Genomic DNA, 13,290 nt, shown 5'->3' with positions numbered 1-13,290 from the left:
CGAAACCTACCCAAAATTTGTATTATATAACAGATTCTGGGTATTATGTTGAAACCTGTAAATTTTTTTCTCTCTAAATAAAATCGAAAATGTCTCATCCATAATTAGTAATCAAACAAAACAGAATGTCGACATAAATTTAGATTTTTTAAAAAATTAGTGGCTATATAACTATATATATATATATATATAATGGGAAAAATTATTATCCGGGTTATTAGTTTCGGTCCCGATTTTGGGTACCCTATATACAAAACCGGATCCGTAATCGATTTTCACTGCTTCCATATTTTGATATTCGGACCCTACTCTATTTTTAATACGAGCTACCCGAATCCTACCTCAACGGGGTAGGTTTCGACCAGTTCCGGATATATCCAGTATCCTTGTACACCCCTAGTAGCGAGATGGGGAGCGAGGCAGATCAAGCTCCCCTAGCCCAACCCCTATTCCAAAAAAAAAATTATATGTTTTAAAATAAAATGGAGACTAAATACGATGTCGTTTTTGCATTGTCTATAGCCAGGGTGGCTTTCAAAGGGCCAGATCAGCCGGTAATGTGTCTTGTTATCATTTTTCGTCAGGGACTGCTCAAAACACGAATGGAAGGATTAGTTTGTACAAACGTTTCAAACAACGTGGCCAAATTGTACACTACATATCTTTCAAGGACTGATTTATCGAGCGAGATATCTTTCAGGGACCAAAAAGTAAATTTACTCTATACAAATCTATTTTGCTCTTTAATTAAGAACCTTTCGAGATCAGCACGGGACCAGATTCTTTGAAGATCGAGATTCAAGACAAGCATTTCGTCAACTACATGCTCATCTTGTGGGACGTGTTAAAATATTTATTTTATTATTATTATCAAAAAATAATACATCTGATATTTGATCGGTTTAGAATTTGAATATTTATATTTATTTAGTACTAGTTAAGTGTATCTTTTAGATTTTCTATTTTCAGATTTTTTACTCATCACTTAGTCTTTAAACAGTTAAATTGGCCACTGTAATTCTCAAGTAGTTCAATACAATTAGTAATCGTCCGTTTATTTTCAGGATTAAAATCACAAAAATTTTAACTTTAACTTTAACTCAATCCACTATACAACAAAAATACACATTATTCAAGTTAAAAATTTTAACTTTAACTTTAATTCAACACACTACACAATATTTATCCTTTTTCACAATCAAAATTAAAGTTACTTTAACTCTAAAACCAAACGCATCGTAATATTCTTTATTCATTTCGGTTCCGCCTCTGGATCACCACGTATAAAATCTTCTCTCCTCCTTATCGCAATATTTATCACCTTGACCAACGTTGAATGCAATCCTATTATATATATGCGCGTGTGTGTATGCATATGATGGGAATATGCGATTTCTTATATTATAATGTTTTAATTTGGGCGTGAATCTCCGTTATCTTTATTTAATTTCTTGTGAATCTCATTAATATTTTCTATGGGCGCGCTTAAAATGTGGAGGGAAATTACATTACATTAATCAATATATGCCTTCATTTGCTGGCTTCTATTATTTTGGTGACATGGGTTGCTATTCAAATTAATGGAGGTGTTGTTAAAGGAGCTTAATGATAAATGATCTGATAGACGTGAAAAATCTCCAGCTAATATACATACAGAGAAGGGATATATATAATATATATATATAATGATTTTTAGTCAACATTTCATGTCGTAGTTGGGCTAAAATAACAGCAAATCACCACTTATAAAAAATAAAAAAAAAAAGATCAACAAAGAATTCGTGGAGTGTTAAGTAATTTCAACTCCTGGAAGTAAGAGGACATAATTTGAGTATCGAGAAGCTCACTTATTGGGTGAGTAAATAATATTTAATACTTCATCTTCTGGAAGATGAATGTCTCTCATAATTTTATTCATTGAAAAGAAATAAAATCATAAAAATGTAAAAAGAAAAAAAATCCTGCAAGAACAGCAAATTTATAGACTCTAGCATGATCCAAAGTAATGTGGTCTGCATATAACCAAATTCTTAAGTTAAACTGTGATTTTGACATGATACGTTAAGATGCAAATCTAAACGTATCCTACCAATCGAAGAGGCATCTGAACGTGACAGGAGATGAAGACTACATTGAACTCAGAATTGGCAATAATACTTCACAAATAAGAAAATAAATTAATAATTTTACATGGTCGTGATCATGAAATTGTTTGATTCCACCATTGAGGAATTGCCACAATCACTCTACATAAGATGATTCGATTGGAATCTTTTACCATTACTTGTAAGTCATATTTATTTATAAGACAATGTGGTATGATGGAAAAATAAAAAATAAAAGAAATTTATATGGTCATGACAACGTGATATTTCGATTTGAAATGCCTAATATTTTTATCAAATACATAGCATTTTGTATGCATAATATTTTCAAAATTCATGGACAAATAAAAGCACCAAGTAAAGTAATACGCATTTAAATAAAGGTATCGCACTTTTCAAAGAAAAAAAATTACGTATCATATCACTATATAAAATTCCAAAAAAAGAAAATCAGAAAACGAGTACATGTTCACACATCATATCATGTATTAATTTAAGCAGTGCCGATCGTCGGACTTCCAACGAAAGGCACTACGATCGGCGCTAATCTGTCCACACGTTTTCATGAAAAGTGGACAGCCCTCACGCATTTATTATAGACGAGCTTTGCCTTCTTCTCAAAGCAATATATATATATATATATATATATATCATCATCATCATCATCATTGGATGTATGTGTTAAATCACGTGAATATCGTGCAACATATCATTGGACCAATGTTATTTTCACGACCGCTTTCCTCTGTTACCTTTCTAGAGTCACTAGCGAAGATATCTCTAAAGATTAGGTGAATCGTTTTCCCACATGGCTCATGAATATTGGACCTCTTCTGCAGTAAATAAGCGACTCGCGATATTTTTCCCATCTAATAGTCGACCTGGACCGACCACAAAAAATTATAGTACTTATCATACTTCAAATAGTTCAGGATAAATTTCGACGATACTTTCTATAATTTGTAAAGTGATAAACGACATTTTCTCCTTTTAAAATTAATAACACACCACTTTTCATTTCGCAGATTTCTACTTTTTTTCTTAAATCATGTTAGATTTAGCTCGGATAAAGAAATCATGTAACGAATTGGTTTGTGCAGTTCCGTGATATGGGATCCACGTGACAAAGTGAATGTTCTCTCGGTACCACGTCAGCAAAAAGAGAGATGGTGAGTGACTAATCTTTTAAAGAAGGAGTGTCGCTGATCATTTTATAAATTATAAGAGTCGTCGTTGAAATTATCTAATATTTTATTACGATAGAATGTCAAAAAGTATGACACAGAGTTCTTCCACACATTTTGCATGGTCGGCCTAGTAATATTTGTTTTTATTATCCCTTTCCCGTCCTAGATGAAATGGCAGGTGCCATATAGATCGGCCACTGACCTTTTCGGACGTGGCCCAACAATTATAAATGATCAGCTTAATGAAATCATTTCTAAATTTAGTACTAGAATCATAACATTATAAAAATAAAAAGAAAATTTAATTATCGGAAAATAAACATAAAAAATTTGCTCCCGCAAAAAGCCAAGAAAGGGAATTCTATTTTTCAACATGACGCAATTTGCTTTAGATATATGAAGATGAAAGTTAAAAACATGACACGAGTAATTTATTGTAGAAATTTCTGGCCGTAGATATACCCTTGTGATTACAAAAACTCGTTCTTGCTAAATATAATTGGAAAAATAAAATAATAGATATGGGGCTGTTTGGACCGTGTGTGAAAGTTTCAATCTCAGGGTTCTTTGGACGTGCCACTCTAAATTACGTTGTTTGGCTGGAACAAATTTTCATGGGAAAACTATTCGCTCATGGAAAAGAGAATACCAATTATATCTGTAGTATTTTGAAAATCCTTCCACTAACTCCACTTAAAGTTCTTCACTTATATTTCAGAAAGCAGATGGCTGCATTTTATATTTACAGCAATAATAATTTAGAATAGTGAGATGAACTGTCAGTCAACTTAGCAGATGACGATTCAGCAACATATTACTATTTTTTTTCATTATTAAATAGGGGCAGAATCGCAAATTAACTGTATACATGTGATGATACAACTATGTCTCAACGTCGTTTTGAAGCCATCAATAACCATATTAAGTTGCGCCAAAATATTCACCCAGAAAGTTATAGTAAGATAACATAAATTCAAAAGATAAAATAATTATAATAACGAATATACCAAATCTGTGTGCCCCAAACTCATGTTTCCTACAATATTTGGTGGTCAGCAAAGGTGAAGCTCAAAAATGAAGAGCGCTAATCCTAACCATATTAAAAAAATAAAAAATTTAAGAAACCCATTGTTAACTCATCTTTTTTGGCGACAAATGCTCCAGTGGTCCAGTAGCAACAAAGTCCACATTAAGAAAATCAAGCCAGCAAAATAGATTCTCATCTAGTAATAACGGAAATACGACACTCGTCCCTATTTGCCTAGGACTCCCATGAATTAGAAACTTTTAAGTTTCCGTAAGTTAATAATAGGGTAAATTGCACTGGTGATCCAAAATATTTTACAAATGTTACATGATGGTCCAAAAAGTTTTTTTCGTTACATGATGGTACAAAATGTTTCAAAGTTGTTTCATGATGGTACAAACCGTCAACTCGAGCTTGACGCCGTCAAGCCGATGCTGACGTGGCTACTAAGTGTCACCTCCTTGCTAACGTGGCCGAAAAATTTTAAAATTTTAAAAATAATTTTAAATTTAAAAACTTTTAAAAATAATTTTAAATTTAAAAAATTTTAAAATAATTTTAAACTTTTAATTTAAAATTTAAAAAAATTTTAAAAATTTTTAAAATAATTTAATTTTTTAAAATAATTTTAAAAATTTAAATTTTTTCAAAATAATTTTAAAAATTTAAATTTTTTCAAAATAATTTTCAAAATTTTAAAATTAATTTTTTATTTTTTTCCTAAATTTTTACTCTTTTTTGTATTTTTTTATTATTTTTTATATTTTTTAAAAAAAATTAAAAATTTTTATATTTTTAAAAAATAATTTTTAAAATTTTCAAAATTTTAAAATATTTTTTTTATTTTTTTGAAAATTTTTACTCTTTTTTTGTATTTTTTTAATTATTTTTTGTATTTTTTTGGACTTTTTAAAATTTTATTTTCTCTTAAATGACGTGACGCACTATGATTGGTTCCACGTAATAAAAGTGACACATAGGACTCGCCACGTCAGCAAAATATTAATAGCGTCAAGGCCAATTGACGGTTTGTACCATCATGAAACAACTTTGAAACATTTTGTACCATCATGTAACGAAAAAAACTTTTTGGACCATCATGTAACATTTGTAAAATATTTTGGACTACCGGTGCAATTTACCCTTAATAATATTAGTACATCAATTAGTAAGACTTTTGGACTTTTATGGGTGGTATGGTGTTATGGCGTTGTGCCATTTGTAGCGTCTTCATTTGTAATGACTTGAAAAGTCAGTCAACTTGAGCATAGATTCGTCATGCGTGGCATTTTCATATGCATCGCTTCGGCTTTTAATATTTATATAGATATAGACGTGGTTAGGAAGTGACAACAAGATTACTATAATTAGTAACAAGTATGGCACCTGCTCACGTAATTAATAACCAATTACTGATCTATTGTAATTTAATTTTTATTTTGTCATATTAGTGGTTAAGTAGGATGGACTGCTGAAGAATTTCTCTTAATCAATAGAAAGATAATTCTATGACAACTAAGTGAAAAAACAATATATATATATATATATACACATATACACATTTATATAAACTTAGTTGTATCCATCCTAATAAATAGGGGTAAAATGGTAAATGTATTAATAAATTAATATGCAATATAGGTTTTAAATCGCAATAATAATAACTATTATAAAGAAATAAATATATCTAATAGTAAATGGCTTAATAAAATTAATATGCAATATAAAAATTAAATAATTATTAATATTACAAATAAATAAATAAATATATTGAATAGTAAATGTCTTAATAAGCTAATATACAATATACAAATTAAATAATAATTATAATTGTCAATAAAGAAATAAATATATCCAAAAAAGTATATTAATCACTTATGATTATTTCATAAGTAATTGTTATTCATAATTTTAAATAAATTGAGAATTATTTATTTAAAATTTTAAAATAAATTTTAAAATTCATCGTTAGCTTTGTAAAAGTTCAATCAAGAAATCTCACATTGAACCTATTTTATCGAAAATTATTCAAACTCACGAAACTTAGTACATGAAATGTGATTGAGAATAAAAATAAGCTTAATACTAACTTTAAAAATTTATAGATTTTATGATTATTATCCTTTCATTAATTAAAGTTAAGATTTTCAAATTTTGATGATAAAATTATTTTTCTATAAATTAAAGATGTTTGTGATTATGTATATGAAGTATTTTACAAGAATTATTTGCTCGAACTCTTCAATTAAAATTGTTTAGCATGGATTTGAAATTTACCCCATTGAAGTTTATATAATATAAAAAATCAATTCTCTATGCACTAATTAAAATTATAAAGTGGTGTCTTCATATTTAAATTCCTATAATATAATTTTCTTTATAAAACCCGTGCAACGCACGGGTTCAGTAACCTAGTTATTATATAAAGGTTGTTGCTATATTATTCTAATAATCAACCTAAAACTCCTCCTAATTGAAAATCCCACACACACTGGTATAGATTGTAATTTACACAATATCCAAGGGCTATTCAATAGATGTGAATGAGATTTTAAATTAGAAGAATCTTTAAGCATACAAATTAGGAGGATTTAGCATTTTTGTTATATAAAATGACCGATGACATGTTTAAAGGGACATAATGACTTTATTAATCATATAATTACTTCTAACCACTTACTCCAACTCTGCCGAGCTATACTAGCTAGATTCCAAGCACGGCAGTTCCAAGCTAAATTTAACCTCTTTGTCGAAGTTCATTTTCCTTCAGGCTGTGCGAGGAAGGCGAAGGATGGCCTTGGCCTACCAAGGCCAACTCAGTCTCAGCCGAAAGGATCTCCATGCGGGTCTATGCCCGACCTTTCCTTTAACGTGCTAGGACCGAACAGGATATGTATTGTTTATACACGATCACGTAAATCAAAGACGAGGCATTTGTCATGTTGCACATAAATGGTCAGGGGTTCCCATGGATTGGTACATATTGGCACGTTGACTGAGTCCCCGGTCAACGAATGTCATGCAACGTTATTGAAGCACAGTATTAAAAGGAAGAAAATTTTCAAATCGTTTCGAGTTATCAAAGTAGAGAAAAGATTCTCTCTTCCAGCCGTTGCGATTGATCTTTGAGAGAGTTGGAAATGGCCAATATTTCTTGTAAATGAATTCAAATAAAACATAATTAGTTTTGTTTGATCCAATTCATTACAATCTTAATTCATGAATGCCGTAATTAAAGAAGTCAATTAGAAAGATATGGTTTTGTCAATTTGTGAATTGCTTTCAGACTTCCTTAGAATGAGTAAAGATTACTTCCTTAATTAATTCATAATCAACAATAAATAGGTTGTATGAATTTTTCAGCTGTCATATAATATTATATATATATGTATGTATGTATGTATGTATGTATGCTTGATTAATATATCAATTATGTCCACGTGAGGTTTAAGCCATTGGAACACGCACAAGAAAGCTTCCACTCCTTTTTGAATGTTATGTAAAAGCTAGAATTCTTAGGGTAGAGAAGACTCAATGTAGCTGGAGATATGGCCTAAACATTCATATAAACTGGAGATTGATTTCAGCCGCAAAAAAATAAATAAATAAAAATGGAGATATGATAGCTATAATTTGTCGTGAACATTCCACTTTTTTTTCCAGTTTTATCACGAATTTTTAAAATATACTTGTAAAATTTTCTTCTTAGTGAATTTCACGATATGTCAAAACTTTTGTGCATATATGGGAACTCTTTTTTTTTTTTGTTAGAATTCACTCAAGGTGAATTGACCTTTATTATTGTAGTTATTGTAATTATTATCATTTAATTAACGTCTAGGACTCTCTTATTATTCCAGCTCTCGCTTATTGTATGCCCCTACGCAATAAGTTAATATATCTAAGTATTGTCACACGAAATATTATAATTATGATGAATTTTCTGCTGACATCAATTATCCTATAAGTTTCTTTTTATGTGCCCTTACCACTAATTAATATTTTATTATTTTCTCTTGAGGGAAGCTTTTGTTTGACCAACTTTTATTGCCGATCGAATCTTTCTTAACCCATTCGAAGAGCCAAACACATTGAGAAAATCCAAATACTCTACAATGGGGACACAGTATAGCTATCATATAAATCCTAATGTATATACTGGGACATAACATATAAATATATATATATATGTATATGTATATTATATAATATATTATCTATATATATACGCGTTGGAAGACTTTCTAATATGATGATTCATTTCTTTTCGGCGGAAATATATATGATGATTCTTATAGTTAACATTTCATGTCACAGAAGAGCTAAGATAACACAGTGAATCACTTGTTAAAAAAAATTCATAAAATGTTTTTTTTTTAATCCTGTAAGAACATCAAATTGATCGCGACATGATTGATATACCAGATATAGTGATTCAAGTTAATGTGATCGAGACACTGGACTTATCAAAATCGGTAATACTTGATCCATCATTAGAAAATAAATTAGTAATTTTACAAGTTCATTGAATTGTTTAATTCCACCAATAAGGAATTGCCACAATGCCACTATAGTTGAGATGGCTTGACTGGAATTTTTCTTTTTGATAGTAAGGGATGTCAATGATCTTATGCAGGGATAAGAAATAAAGCAAGATAAGCGGACACTTAAATCGCTCAATTAAGTTTTGAATTTAAAATTAATCTCTTGGTTTTCGGAGTCAATGTCGTGTATTCTTATACTATGACCCCTTCCCCTTTTTATTGGAATCTTTACAGTCCCGTGTATTTATATAGATATAAGACAATTTGGTACGACAGATAAAAAAAAAAGAGAATAAATATTCGAAAAGGGGTACGTATGCACAACATCAATCATCATATATTCGAGCACCGATTTCTGGACTTCCAACGAAAAACACTAATGTGTCCGCACCTTTTAATGGAAAAGGGAACAACCCCCGCACATTCACGTTATTATAGGAAAGCTCTGCCTTCTCTTCAAAGCAATATGTATATCATCACCACTGGATGTATTTGTTAAATCACGTGAATATCGTGCAACGTATCATCGGACTAATGTTATTTTCGCGGTTATTTTCGCGATCTCTCTCTTAATAGCTTTCCTTTTTTTGCCACCTTAGAGTCATTGGTTAGATATCTCTAAAGATTAGTCTAATCATTTCGCAAATGGCTCATGAATACTGGACCTCTTCCGCTCTAAATAATTAAGCTGCTCAATCTTCCCGTATGTTCGGTCGACTTGAACCGACTAAAAAATAGTATATCATGCTAAATATATATATATATATATATTTTATGATGATAGAATGTCAAAAAGTATGACATGTAGTTCTTCCACACATTTTGCATGGTCGGCCTAGTAATAATTGTTTATATTTCCCCTTTCCCATGCTAAGATGAAATGGCTGGTGCTATGGTCGATCGGGACCGACCCTTTTGGACGTGGCCCAACAATTGCAAATAGGCAGCTTAATCAATCTATTTGTAAATTTAGTACTATAATTATAATATAATAAAAAAGAAGCCAAGAAAGGGAATTCTATTTTTCAAGATGACATGACGCAATATGCCTTCGACATATGTAAATGGAATTAAAAACCATGAAGCAAGTAGTAAATATATTGTAGAAAATTTAATGGCCGGCCGTAGATACTAGATATATCCCATTGATTATATCTATGGAAAGTTGGGTTTGCTATTTTTCTTTTCCCATTTTCCAGTAAATTATAAAATATAACTAGGAAAAAATGTAATATATGGGGGCTATTTGGATCGTGGGAAAAGTTTCGACCTCAGGATTCTTTGCACTTATCACTCTAAATTACGTTTTTTTTTCGGTGTACTAAATTACTTTGTTTGGCCGGAACATTTTTCTAGAGAAAATATTTGACTAGTTTTCCAAGAGAAAATTAAATCGAGGAGTTATGGCAAAGAGAAAATTAAATATATTTATATTTTTTTCGATAATAAGGGAGGCACATAAACATAGTATAATGAAATATTTCTTGAGAATCCTTCATCAAACCTAACCTCAAAATTCTTATAAGAATTAAATAAAAACTAGCCAATTAATCCTTCTTCCTCTCACATTATTCCTCCCTTATATTTCAGAAAGTAAGACGACTATATTCTATATATGCAGTTATTGTAATTTACAATAGTGAGATTAACTGTTAATCGACTTTGCAGATGATTTGTGATTCAGCTACAACTTATTAGGCAATAGAATACCATTTTTTTTATTATCAAACAGGATTATTAATTAATGTAAAATTGCATTTCTTTCCCATCAATTTAACTATTCGGCATGTCATATACTAAATTAAAAATTACATTGACATCCAAATTTCCAGTAATTTAATATACTTCTCAAACACAACAATCTTGCATTCCGAGGATTTTAGTAAACATGTGAACTTTTCTATGATTCTTATAATAATATTTCCATCAACCTAACAATAATGCTCGAACCAAACGGCCTTATATTGTCTTCCATATACATGAAAACAGAAAAAGTATTATAACCAGACACAACCTAGCTATATGTGTTCTGTGAACATGCCTAATTAGAGTGCACACGCAATAAGGCAGATGTGTCATTCTCGTAACATTTTTTATTTTCACGTATTTAGACGTACCTCAGTGCACACCCTACACCAATAGACTGTAGAGCACAACTACGATATATCCGATTTGGTGCCAGTGAAATACTGACCGTTAGTCGGCTAATTTCCGATCCCAATCTAAAAGATCATGGCTTAGGATGATCTATATATAACAAAGAATATATACATATATATACACATATATATGAGTCGACGCTTTCATGAAGAAGGTTTAATTTGGTGCGGAAAAATTCAGGGTAGCCAAAACCCCACAAGAAAGACGAGAAGGGGATTATAAACCAGCAAAAAAAGGGTAATTATATAAACAAATCCCAAATTCAAATACGAATAATTGAGAGAGCAATATTCGTGAAAAATTGACAGTAAATAAAATTTTTCGATGCATATCTAGATATTTAGAATTTCGATTGGCTCCGACTAATCTAGTTTAAGCTAGATCGAACCCGTCAATTGGTAAATCTCTCACAATTATGGATTTTCTTTATTTACAATATTCGATCCGGAAACCTTACTTAAGAAGAACATAATGCAGGTAAAGAACTTTTCAAGCAAGGTTGGCTGCGGATTAACCACGTAAATGTCGATTAAGACCACAAACATTTTAATTAAATGCAGGGTCAATAATTAGTTAAGCAAAACGATAAATAATGATAATATAATAATTGTGGTCCACCCGTTAATATAAGCTGAACAATGTCCGGACATATTAAAATCCATAATCAAGTTAGTTAATTAATTAATTAATTTCCATGCGGGACGTCAGAAAGTCAGTCCAATGCTACGGTTAGGGTTTTTTCCCTTGTTTTTCGTCATCAGCTCAGCAATCTGAGTCTTTGGTGACGGCCTACGCGGGCTTCTATTTATTTGTTTTTTTCTAACCACATTTTTATTATGGGTATCTCTGTATGCACCATAATATTCAAAAGTTCAATAGATTCCAACTAATCCAGTTCGAAGCCGGTCAGCCCACTAAAGAGTAAACTCTCTTAGCGTGGATTTTCTCCATTCATAGGACTTAAATCCAATACCTTATTTAAGGAGAACAAACGCCGAACAGCTTAAATCAATCCACGATCGCTATTTCTTCTATTTTTTGGACAATTTTTCTTTTAGAGAAAAAATTTAAGAAATTTCACTCCTACCAAATTACGTGCTTATATTTTCCTTCTTCGTTTTTTTGTGATGTAGGACTACATATGTAGTATAATATGAGAAAAGATCTAAACGTTTTGTTTTCAGTGGAAGATCTAGTGATCTTAACTAATCAGAATATTGCTGTGAGGAAATTTCAACAAGATTACCATAATTAAAACACCCATTTATCCGTTTATTGTAATATAATAATTATTTTCTTGTGTTACTTGGTGCTGTAGGATTCGCCGCCTGGTGAGGAATTTCTGATAATGAAAGAGAGAGATAATTCTATGAAAATTAAGCAAAAAAAAAAAAACAAAGATAAACATGTTAGTGATAGCTGAAGCAAATGCTTCTGAAAATGACCGACGACATGTTTAAAAGGACATAATCAATTTATAAATCAGATACTTACATTTAACCACTTACTCCAACTCTGCCTAAAATATTAAATTCCTAGTGAATATAACCTCCTTGAGTCAACTCAGGCCCCGTTGTGGTAGATGTAAAAATTTATTAGGTTATGTGATGGTTCGGTTCTTCGCCGGAGTTCCATGCACGAGCTTTCCTTTAACGGGCTAGGACTGAAGTGTACGTGCCGGTTATACACAAATGCGTAAATCAGAGATGAGGCATCTTGTCATGTTGCGCGTAAAAGGTCAAGGGTTCGCATGATTAGGTACCAGTGAGGTATCGCATTTAGACAATTCGACCATATTGGCACGTTTCATTGTGTCCAGGGTCAACGTGCAGACTTATGTCACGCAACGTAATTGAAGCACAGTATAGAAGAAAAGAAGTTTTTTTTTTTTTTTTTTTCAAATCTCTGAGGTAGATCTCACGATCAATAATGGGAAGCTGCTTTTAGTCAAACAATCATTAATTTCAGACACAGTTTGCCCACGGTCATGTCCATGAGGTTGTCATGCTTAATTCCTTCATCATTAATCTAATTAATTATTAGGCGATAGTGATTGAAACATAATTAGGCGGGAAAAATAACGTTAATCTCAACTAACATGATACTGCCCCCATCGAATTACGGCGCACTAGTATATTATTCTAAGGGAAAATTATCTTTACCCACCGTAAACTGATAATGCAGGGGAATTTTATCCTCCAAATTATTTTTTCCGAACATATGCTTTCTCAATTATGCAAAAGATTAAATGTTTTCTATTATTACAC

This window comes from Punica granatum, chromosome 1 (assembly GCF_007655135.1).
Source record: "Punica granatum isolate Tunisia-2019 chromosome 1, ASM765513v2, whole genome shotgun sequence".
NCBI classification, from domain to species: Eukaryota; Viridiplantae; Streptophyta; class Magnoliopsida; order Myrtales; family Lythraceae; genus Punica; species Punica granatum.
The sequence above is the reverse complement of the archived record's forward strand: the minus strand, read 5'-3'. Positions refer to the sequence as shown.